At 37.0% G+C, this 12,411-nt stretch overlaps 1 long non-coding RNA gene across 1 annotated transcript in view; it reads right to left on the bottom strand.

Annotated features, from left to right (window-relative positions):
- Window positions 1-1,395: 1,395 nt before the first annotated feature.
- Window positions 1,396-12,411, bottom strand: part of LOC132390729 (uncharacterized) — a 55,482-nt gene continuing 44,466 nt past the window's right edge. The window contains exon 3 of the long non-coding RNA XR_009510992.1: window positions 1,396-1,901. This is a non-coding gene — a long non-coding RNA (uncharacterized LOC132390729). The remainder of the gene's footprint in view (window positions 1,902-12,411) is intronic.

The following is a 12,411-nucleotide window of genomic DNA, read 5'->3' as shown; positions in this document are numbered from 1 at the left end:
ACAGCTTCCGGTAAGCATTTCTTATGGTAGGATGGCGACACGTTCAAGCGCAGCAGTGTCTTGGGGGCCAATCAAAGATGCCTTTCTCTTTGTAAAATGTGTTTTTTACAATTGAAAGACTATTCTACTCCAAGAACTTTGGGTACTGCAGGCTACGCCAGGATGATGGTGAAGGAGCTGGCCGGGATGCCAGGAAAGGAATCATTCTGGATGTTGGAGGAGCCGGCCAGGATGTCGGAGGTGCTGTTTTGGTTCAGAGGAGTCAACCTGTCTGCATACTGTGTTGCTGTCTACTACACAAATGCATCAGAGTTGGTGCGAGAAGGCAGCATGCAGTATAACCGTGGGAGATTGTCTTGGAAATTTCACTTGCAATTGCAAGACTCAGTTGGACAGTGATAATGTAAGTTGCCACAGGCTTGTTACCCTTGTCTGGTGAAGGGGGCAGGTGACATGGGAGCTGAGCAGCTTTGGCTGTAGCGAGGACTAGGCCTCAAGCTGTGGGCTTGCCTGCTGCTACAGACCAGGCGAGGAGGTGGGGCAGCGTGGCATCCACACGCGGCTGGGGTCTTGCCTCTCATGTCAGTGCTGCCCTCCTATGTACGGGTGGTGGAATGACAGCCTGGATTACATGCATCTGCGCACTACCGGGAAAATGTACCATCAATTGCAGGGCATGTCACTCAGGGCCTTGGACTATATTTATATGATTTTTTTCATCATGAATATGCTTCTTTGCTCGCTATTTTGAATGTGTTATTTTGTATGATTCGCTCCTTGGCCCCAAATGAATGCTGTTTTGTTTGACCGTACCTTTGTATGGTTGAATGATGATTAAACTTTGATTTGATTTGATGTTTGGATTTAATTTGATGTTGGGCTAACCTTTTCCATAAGAAGTTGAGAAGAAAGCTCAGACCATCAATAACACCAGCCTTCCTTCCATAGAGTCTGTTGCCTAAAAAAGGCACCCAGCATAATCAAGGACCCCTCCCACCAGCGTTATTCTCTCTAACAATGAACTCCTGAACTCGTCATGACCCATGCAACTAATTATCTACCTGCACCCACTCTGCATTCTATGCAAATTCTTGCAAACTACGTTTCTCTCTCTTTTTCAGTGCCTGTGAAATAATAAACTAATACAAATAAATGCCAGTCACATTGTCAGGTTCCGATATGTTCACAGGTTTCAAAAGTACATTTAATATCAGAGAAATGTATACAATATACATCCTTAAATGCTTTTTCTTCACAAACATCCACGAAAACAGAGGAGTGCCCCAAAGAATGAACAAAGTCAAATGTTAGAACCTCAAAGTCCCCCCCCCACCAGCTCCCCCTCCCACCCGTAAGCTGCCACAAGCAACAATCCCCCCTCCCCCCACCGGCAAAATAAAAACATGGGCACCCGCCACTGAGCACTCAAGTGTGAGCAAAGCAACAGCAAAGGCATAGACTTGCAGTTACTCTAAGATCTTCACATTTCACCCGGTACTCGACATACCACAGGCTCTTTCTCTCCCTAATAAAGGAGAAAGAGGTGACTCCGTTTTCAGTGAGTGGGTAGACATAACAAACAGCTCACTGGTTTACGATGTTAAAAGTCCGCCACGTCGCTTTTTTCAAGCTCTGTGCCCAAAGATCACGAGTCTCTGGGCACACAGCCGCAGATATTCCGACTCCCCCTACAACACAGGGGTCTCCAGTCGTGACACTGACCCTCGATCCTCCCATCTCCAGAGCCCCGAGATCTTAGGCTTCCAAAGCCGAGCCGGACTCTTAGGCCAAGACCCCAGTGTGCCAAACAAAGGCCAATCATGAAACCCTGAGAGCAGGTCCCATACCCGCAAAGAATCATAGTCAGCATGTGGTGCCAGGTCCGGGTCTTCAAAAGAACCCTGAAAGAGGAAAAATAGAGATATTAAAGATGGAAATAGAGCTGTTTCTGAAGATGCGAGCAAGAGAGTTGTTGTTTAGCGCCATCACCACTCCGCTCCGCCTCCTTCAACTGTGGTTCAATTGTTTTCAGTATTCTTGCAGATTTTTATGGAAAAGGGAAGTAACCGATTTCTCAGAGTTATTCCTTATCAAGTTATTCCTTGAGCGCATGGTTGCCTCCAAAATCCAGTGTCTATCTTTCTCAAACCCTATATGTGACCCCCTGCAATAATATTTTCATATTTGACACAGCTCTGTGAAGCCACAAATTTAATCCTGGATGACTCTTTCTGTGTAAGCTTTCTCCTCATCCTTCTCATTCAACCTCCAGCAATGATATTGTGTTGAAAAGTACCGCAAACCCATTCCAAGTCACTGACTTTTACCCTCTACTTGGTAACTATTTGAAGCTGAGTCAGACTTCACAGCCTTGGCATCTTACTTAACACTCAGATGAGCTACAGACCATATACACTCAATGGCAACTTAATTAGGTAAACATATACACCTGTTCATTAATGCAAATATCTAATCAGCCAATCATTTGGCAGCAATTCAATGCATAAAAGCATGCAGACACGGTCAAGAGGTTCAGTTGTTTTTCAGGCCAGAAATCAGAATGGGGAAGAAATGTGACTTAAGTGACTTTGCCCATGGAATGATCGTTGGTGCCAGACATGGTGGTTTGAGTATCTCAAAGACTGCCGATCTCCTGTGATTTTCACACACAACGATCTCTAGAGTTTTTACAGTGAAGGTGTAAAAACAAAAACCACCCAGTGTGTGACAGTTCTGTAAATGAAAACACTTGCTAATGAGAGAGGTCAAAGGAGAATGGGCAGACTGGTTCAAGCTGACAGGAAGGCAATAGGAATTCAAAAAAAAAACACACATTATAACACTGGTATGCAGAAGAGAATCTCTGAATTCACAACACATTCATCTTTGAAGTGGATGTGCTACAGCAGCAGAAGACCACAGACGTACACTCAGTGGCTATTTAATTATGTGTAGGAGGTACCTGATGAAGTGGCCGCTGAGTGAATCTGTGGCATGGGCAAGAACAGTCCTTTCCATCAGAACATCACCTACTTTGCTTTTGTCTCAATTTATCTGCAGCTGAACATTTTCACCTACATTCCTGTTATCACTAGATAATTATTCTAATATTCTCCTGACTGGCATCTTAGAAACATGCCCCTGCAGAAACTTCAGTTCATCTCAAAGTCTGGTGCTCATATGCCATCACTGCACAATTGAGCTTGATGGGTAGAATTTGCTCCTGACCTGCAGAATCTCAATTTTAAAAATCTGATTCTTGTCCCATTTCCTTCCATAATCTCCCCATTATGTACCTCAGTAACTTTCCCCAGTCCTGTAACTCTCTAAGGCATCTGTCTTCCTTTAATTCTGCCTTTTCGTTCATAAAAGATATTAATAGCTCTATTATTACCAGGAATGCCTACATCTGCTCAGAACCTGAAATTGCTCTGTGGGCCTTTTCATTTCTCAAACAATGCCTTTGCCTTTAAACTGATGGTCTCTTGAAGCTCTGGAGGGAGAAAGGAATGATATTACAGATTAATATAAATTCACTCATAGGACAGAAGCAGTAATCTCAGGTCATAATGTCATCCACCACTGAAACAAACAATTCAGCCAATCAAATCCATGCTGACCATTTAACACACACTTTCACCAATCTTACACTAATCTCATTTTATTCTCCCCGTATGTTCATCAGTTTTCCACAGATTCTACCATTAACATACAAACATGGGTTGGTGCCATTATATGTTGTGGCATTATAATGCCAGTTAATCTTCCGAAGAACATGACTTAGGGATATGGGAGGAAACCGAAGCACATGACCAAAACTCACAGAGTCACAAGGAGAGCCTGTAAACCGTAACGACAGTAGCAGAAACCAGGATCACCAAAGCTCTTATACTGTAACGTAGCACTCTTCATTTGAGTGAAAGATGAGCCCAGTGGGCTTGGAGCAGAAAAGATATTTTTAAGGATAAAGAACATACAATTTGATTTTCATGTTCTTTCTTTGTTTTGTGGCTATCTGGAGAAGACAAATTTCAGAGTTGTATATGGATACATGCCAAATTACCCATGCGACCAATTAGCCTATTTGCCTTTGGAATGTGGGAGGAAACTGGAGCACTTGGAGGAAACCTACGCGATCACAGGGAGAACATACAAGCTTCCTACAGACAGCAACGTCTCTGGGATGATACCGGAGAGCTTTCTGTAGGCCAGTCAGATTTAATACTTAAATGTGCCACACAATAGTCTACCAAAATATTCAGCCATGAATCCCCTGCAGTTAGTGGAACAGAGGAGAGCATAATTCCTGAAGGAATTTGAATGAATGAAACTAGTTCTTTCAATGAAGAAAACAGTAGAGTTAAAAGTGCAATGTCCTGCTAACTGTATGACCAACATCTTAGCAGATGGGAATTTGAAATTGGAGTTGAGTGTTACTCAGAGAGAGATTTTTCTGAGGAAAATGCTAAAATCAGTGGTTTTGGAAGGAAGTTAAGGTTGTGAGTAGGGAGTGATACACAGAAAGTGTAGGCGATTCAAACGCAGCATTTATAAGTTAATGACCCTGACCCTCTTTTCTGAAGAGTTTCTTTTAATTTTTTGAAGAAAGTGATGTTATGGTAAATTCAACAATTATTGTTCATCCTTAATTGCCTTGAGATTGTAGTAGGGAACTATCATCAAAAACTTCAAAGTAAACTTATTATCAAAGTAGATATATGTTGTCATATACACCACCCTTTCTAGAATTTTCTGACTCTTAACTACCCACAGTAGTTTTTCTTTCTAGTATTCACAGTAAATAGAAAGCAACACAATAGAATCAATAAAAACCATCCCACAACAGAGACAAGCAACCTACGTGCAAAAGGCGACAAACTGCGCAAGCACAAAATTAAAAGAAAAATTAATTATTATATAACAGATCCAGTTTTAGAGCAGGAGTACTACACTTTATATTACAATTGAACCATTAGTACAGAAAGGACAATCTCTGGATTTGATATTACAAGATAAACAAGCAAGAATAATTTACTTTAGATATAACCATTCCAACACACACAACTTACAGAAATATGCTGAATTCAAATTGAAAGACTCTGGAACATGAACATGGTAAGTATTGTCCCGGTAGTAATATTTACAACTGGTACCATTGCAAAATCACTACACAACAGCATTAAACAAGTAGGCCTACACAGCAATATCTATGTAAATCTCCAGAAAGCCGCAATACTAAATACTTCCACCAGAATAGGCTGGAAGTTCTTAGCAATTGAGAAATGACTGCTGGACTATGCCCATACCTCAGGTTTTACCAGCAGAAACTGAGAAAAGATGAAAATAATAATAGTAGGTAAATAAACAATAAATATTGAGATCTTGAGTTGCACTAAATACCCAGTTTATGACTTTGCTAATACTTTTAAGTTTCATTTCAAATTATTCCAAATACAATGTTAGTCAGGATTTGGTAATGATAAAAAACAATGAATATTTCCTGGAGTAAACATTTTTGCCATTTATTAGCCCACACCTGAAGAGAGTGCAGAGGAGATTTACAAGGATGTTGCCTGGATTGGAGGGCATACCTAATGAGAATAGGTTGAGTGAACTCGGCCTTCTCTCCTTGGAGCTACAGAGGATGAGAGGTGACCTGATAAGATGATGAGAGGTATTAATTGTGTGGATAGCCAGAGGCTTTTTCCCAGGGCTGAAATGGCTAAAATGAGAGGGCATAGTTTTAAGGTGTTTGGAAATAGGTCCCGAGGCAGTATCAGGGTTAAGTTTTTCGCACAGAGAATGGTGGGTGCGTGGAATGCACAGCTGGTGGAAATGGATACAATAGGGTCTTTTAAGAGCCTCTTAGATAGGTACATAGAGCTTAGAAAAATAGAGGGCTATGTGCTAAGGAAATTCTAGGCAGCTTCTAGAGTAGATAACATGGTTGGCAGAACATTGTAGGCAGAAGGGCTGGTAATATGCTGTAGATTTCAATGTTCTATGTTCTATACTTACGTTACTCTAAATGATGAAAGTAATCTAGACAAGTTTAACAGATCATTAGTCATTGAGAGGATTACAGAACATAGGAATCATATTGAATGGTAGTGAAGACAATAGATCATTTGGATTTCTCTAGTTTCAAACCTTTTGAAAATGGCTCAATATCTATGGTCTGTTGTCGTGATTGAGAATGGCTCCTTCAGATAAAATTAAAAAAAGATTGGGAAAAAGATCTACAGACTTCATTATCTGATGAGACTGGAGGGTTATTTTCAAAATGGTTAATTCTTCATCATTATGTGCTCGTCATTCCCTTCTACAATTTAAAGTACTACATAGAGCTCATATGCCTAAAGACAAGCTCTCTCGTTATATTGCAGATACATCTCCTTACTGTGACAGATGTAATAATGGAGAGGCTTCATTAATTCATATGTTTTGGTCATGTTCAAGCCTTGAAAAATATTGGAAAGACGTATTCCAAACTTTGTCTGTACTTCTAAAAGTTAGTTTTAAGCCCAATCCTTTGACTGCCTTATTTGGTATTGTTGAGGAAGGAGTTATAATTTTGGAGACTTCTCATTCATGGGTACTAGCTTTTATTTCTCTTATGGTTAAGAGGACGATCTTGCTTAAATGGAAGGAGGTTTCCCCCCTACACATGCTCAATGGTTATGTGATGTTATGTCATGTTTAAATCTAGAGAAGATTCATTGTTCAATTTCTGATCCTAACCAAGCTTTTCAAACATTATGGGGACCCTTTCTGAACTATTTTAAAAATCTTTGAATTGTATTAAAATATAGATCTGGGCTATTATTATAAAACACTATATGGTAAAGTACTCTTATTTTTCTGTTTTTTTTACCAACCAGCTTTGTCTTGGCAGGGGGTACAGATATTTTTAATAATATAATTAACCATACTATTGTACTTCATCATTCAATTTATTTTATTTGATTGATCATCATTATGGAATACCGTGATTGTATCAGTGTGATTTTGTGCTATTTTATTTTGATTTATAATAAGTATCCTTATGAATTCTGTATTTGTGTATATGAAACTTAATAAAAATATTGGAAAAAGAAAGGATATCTCTCCTTTCTGTCTTTTTCAATATTTGATTGAGTTTGGGTGTCAACTGGTATCCTGGTTGACTCAGTCAGGAATGCAAGATTTAAATGGGGAATTCTATTTTTAATAAAGCCTGTTTGATCCATATGTATTAGTTTTGGTAAATATTTAGATAATCTATTAAATAAAATTTTTGCTATTATTTTATAATCCGTATTCAACAAAGAAATAGGCCTATATGATGTTGGTTTTAAAAGATCTCTATCTTTTTTTGGCAATACTATTAGGATCGCTGTCGAAAAAGATTGTGGAAGTTTATGTGTTCTTTCCACTTGATATATTAACTCCAAAAAGAGAGGGATTAATAAATCCTGAAATTTTTTATAAAATTCAGGTGGAAAACCATCTTCTCCTGGAGATTTATTACTCTGAAGTGATCCTAAAGCTTCTTCAACCTCTTTTAATGTAAAGGGCATATCTAATCCTTTCTGTTCTTCCGAATTCAATTTTGGAAGAGTTATTTGTGATAAAAAAATTTCTATCTCAGCAACCTCATTTTGTGATTCTGATTGATATAATTCAGAGTAAAATTTTTTTAAAGTTTCATTAATTTCATTAGGCTTTATTAAAAATAGACAATTGGCGGATAATGTAACTCGGTTACTTAGCATAATTCATCTGGCACAAAAGAAGGAGGAAATGAGTGGGGCAGTTGCTTTGGATGCAGAAAAAGCATTTGATAGATTGGAATGGGACTTTTTATTTAAGGTACTGGAAAAATATGGGTTAGGAAAATCTTTTATAAAATGGATTAAAACCTTAAATACTAGTCCCAAAGCTAAAGTAGTGACAAATGGTCAAATTTCAACATCATTCCAGTTAACAAGGTCAGCTAGACAAGGCTGTCCATTATCACCTGCCCTATTTGTATTGGCGATAGAACCATTAGCTGAATTAATTAGAACGAATCCAGATATTGTGGGCTTCAGAGTTAACCAGGAGGAATATAAGATTAATTTATTTGCTGATGATGTTCTGATTTATTTAACAAACCCATTGCATTCGTTGCATAAATTATCTTTCAGATTGGAAGAATATGGGAAAATATCAGGATATAAAGTAAACTGGGATAAAAGTGAAATTTTACCCCTTTCTAAAGGAGATTATAGTCGATGTCGATTAGTAACTCAATTTAGATGGCCGACAAATGGTATAAAATATTTAGGTGTAAGAGTCAATAATGATATAAAGAATTTACATAAATTATTTGCCATTATTGAAAAAAATACAAGAAGATCTTGATAAATGGATGATGTTACCAATAACATTAGTAGGTAGAGTTAATGCTGTAAAAATGAATATATTTCCCAGATTACAATATTTATTCCAAATATTACCAATACAACTGGCCCAGAAGGTTTTTCAAGAGTTGAATAAATGTGTGAGGAAGTTTCTTTGGAAAGGTAAGATGTCAAGAATATCGTTGGAAAAATTGACATGTAAATTTGACCTAGGAGGGTTACAACTCCCAAATTTTAAGAATTATTATAAAGTAAATCAACTTAGATTTATTGCATCTTTTTTTGATGAAGAAAAACTGACATGGATTAGAATAGAGTTAGATAAGATAGGAGAAAACATACCAGAAGATTTTATATATAAATGGGAATCCAAATGGATACGGGAAAAGAAAGAATCTCTTATATTAAAACATTTGATCGATTTATGGAATAAGGTAAATGTGGATGATGAGATAAAGAAATCTTTATTAGCAAAGAGAACCCTAATTCAAAATAGACTTATTCCTTTTACAATGGATAATCAACTTTTATATAACTGGTTTCAAAAAGGGATCAGATACATAGGTGACTGTTTTGAAGGAGGTATATTGATGTCGTTTGATCAATTAAAGAATAAATATAAAATATCAAATAAAACTCTTTTCTGTTATTTTCAATTAAAGGCCTATTTAAGAGATAAACTGTGTCAAACAATGTTAATGCCAAAATCTAATGAAATAGAAACTTTAACTCAAAAAGGAAAAATTCAAAAATTTATGTCTTGTATGTATAATTTGATTCAAAAACAGACAATTAAACCAGGAATTCATAAGTCAAGACAAAAATGGGAAACTGATTTGAATATTAAAATTGATGAAAAAATTGTTCAAGACTATGACTTGAGAGTCTGACAAATACAATAAATGTCCGACTTAGATTAGTACAATACAATTTTTTACATCAATTATATATTACACCACAAAAAATAAATAGATTAAACCCAAATTTATCTGACCAATGTTTCCAACGTAATCAAGAAATTGGTACTTTTTTACACTGTACTTGGTCTTGTTTTAAAATTCAACCTTTTTGCATAAATCTAAGACTTTTACTGGAACAAATTATTGGAATATAACTTCCACATAGCCCAACATTATTTTTATTAGGCATTATTGAAAGGATAATACCGAAACCTAAATTGAATAAATATCAGAAAAAATTTATAAAAATTACATTGGCAGTAGCCAAAAAAGCTATTGCAGTTACTTGGAAATCAGATTCATACTTAACTATGGATCGTTGGAATAATGAAATATTTAGCTGCATTCCACTTGAAAAAATTACTTATAATTTAAGTAATGAATATGATATATTTTTGAAAATTTGGCACCCCTATCTACAAACAATAGGATTAAATATATAGGTCCTTTGAAGATAAAATTATTAGTTATTTGGGGAAAAAATAAAAATATATATTTTGAATTCCATAGTGCATGTGAGGACCCTCCGATATCCAGGCAATTCTTCTTTCTTTCTTTCTTTTTTTTTCTTTTTTTAGACAGGGATGTTAAGGGGGGGGAGGGTTAAGGGGAGGGGGAGGGCTAATATTAATTTTCATTACTCTATTATTCTATTCATTGTATGTAATTCTCTTAAAAATGTAATAAAAATATATTTAAAAATGGGGAATTCATCACAAAATAATATGAATAAATTCCAAAAGCTGTATAAAATACAGTATATTGTAAAGAGAAGAGATTCAGATGATGCTGGAAATCCAATGCACACAACATGCTGGAGGAAATCAACAGATTAGTCAGCATCTGTGGAGGAAAATAAACAGTTGAAATGTTGTCTCTCATCAAGACATTATACAAGATTTGCTACAAAGATGTTTTTGTATTTTATTATGGAAAGAGGAATATGAATATTAAATATTATACTAAGGTAACTCAGTTGAGCCAAAATGTACTCCACCCTGAAAGAAGGAATATAGGAGAAATATTACACCTTGAGAGTTAATTAATGGAAACAAAATTCCATAGAGAAGCACTATGAGCTACTGATTAGTACTAATGCACAAGGTCAGATGAGGAAAATATACATAGTTTAATCAACATGTCTTTTTTCATTTCATTAACACCGGACTGTTTATTTCCTGTAAGAACATGCCTAAAAGAGCAGCAGGAGATCATATTAATCTTTAAAGCACAGACTAGGTCATAATAGTACACCTGATTATTCAAATTGTATCTGAAAATATAGCAAAACGGTCAGGTTCTTGTCAAAAGAAGAAAAATGCCAGAGGAAAGGAAGGAGATAAACACAGAATCTGACATGCAGAAAATGGATGAAGTTCATTTCTACAGAAATGTTAATCAGACTCATAAGCAGCTCATTACCAGTTCAAGCATGGAATTGGTAATTATAGTCTTTACTGGCAAAGTAAACAGATTGCAGTTGGTTTACTTGGGCGCCATTCCAAGGTTCCAAATATTTCAGTGAGTTGATGAGGGGGCGGCATACATATGCCGACAACAAATTTCACAACATATGCCAGCGATATTAAACCTGGTTCTGGTATTGATTAGAATTTCAAATTACACAGCCAACCAAAGTGACAAATTTGCCTGTCCACAGATATACAATGCAGGTCATGTCTGCTTTCGTGCTGTAGTGCTTTGTGACTCTGAAATTTCTCCTCTTAGAGGGTGGTGAGAGTGCGGAACAAGCTGCTAGTGTTGGATGCAGGTTCAATTTCAATACTTAAGGGAAGTTTGGATTGCGTATTGTTAAGGGGTCCATCTTTGTGCTTGTCGAACGTCTCACCACCGCTGCCTTGAACGTAGCAGAAGTGGCTGCAGAAGCTTGGATGACAGCCATGGGAATGCAATATTTCTGGGAGAATAACCGTGGGATCATGAAAGTTAGGTGAATGCAGGGGTGGGATGTGTGAAGTGTGGTGACAAGTGATGATTTGTTCTGGTTTGGTGGCTTGGGCTGCGGCTAATGCATTAGTCCCCTGATTGCAGCATCTCATATCAGTGGAATGGGTATAAAAGTAGCACATCTGGGGGCTTGGGATGGTCCTTCAAGACCTCAACTTCAGACTGGTTATGAGCGGTGCCGCAGATCAACAGAATGGTGGGGAGAGCTGCAGTGACATGGGCCAGACAAGTATTTTAATGCTCGCTCTGTTCTGTCCAAGTAAACTTAATTTTAAGTATATAATTGGAGTTTGTGCCTTTCTGCCTATCCAGCTCAGGTCTGAGAACCTTTTCCGTATCGTAACAGGATGGGAGGAGTGTGGAGGGCAACAGTCCATATGCAGGTCGACGGGATTAGTTTTGGATGGAAGGGCCTGTCTCCATTCTGTAGTACTCTAAGAACCTATGACCCTATAAAATGTGGAATTGCTTTTCATAAGTCATTTAGATACCACACAGTAAACAAAAGTACCTTTCCCTGCTTGCTCAATTGGTCTATAATTATAACAAACCCCTTAGAATAGCACATTTACATATTATTGGACTATATACATTGTTTAGCCTTCTGTTACTGATAACAGTTCTTTTGTTTCAGCATTCAAACAATATTTTCTGTTCCATTGTGTCTAAATTGATTATATTGACGTAGGCAATAGAATTGTATTGTGGAGCATACATCCTACTTTAGAGAAAAAGGATTGCCAATGTATTTTTACATGAGATAACTATCTGACTTTGTCAGAATAAAAATTGCCTTGGCCTTTTTGGAGCAAACTGAAAGACCACATGGAGATGGTGTTCGAAATAATGGGAGTTTTATTAAAAAGCTCGTGCACACCAGGAGACAGTCAAAGCATGAATTTGGTGCAGTTTTTACATTATCAGTTGACAAGATTACCAGTAAAACTACATTTTATTAACAGAATGGTGGCTACAGAAAGACATAATTAAGTAACAGATTACTTGCTGATTACAGAATAAAATGAATATTCACACATTTAATGCTATGACATACAGTAACTAGTGAAGTTCCTGAAACTTGGGTGTCATTGTAATGCATT

Source organism: Hypanus sabinus, chromosome 3 (genome assembly GCF_030144855.1).
Source record: "Hypanus sabinus isolate sHypSab1 chromosome 3, sHypSab1.hap1, whole genome shotgun sequence".
Classification (NCBI taxonomy): Eukaryota; Metazoa; Chordata; class Chondrichthyes; order Myliobatiformes; family Dasyatidae; genus Hypanus; species Hypanus sabinus.
This window is presented reverse-complemented; position numbering and strand designations above follow the sequence as displayed.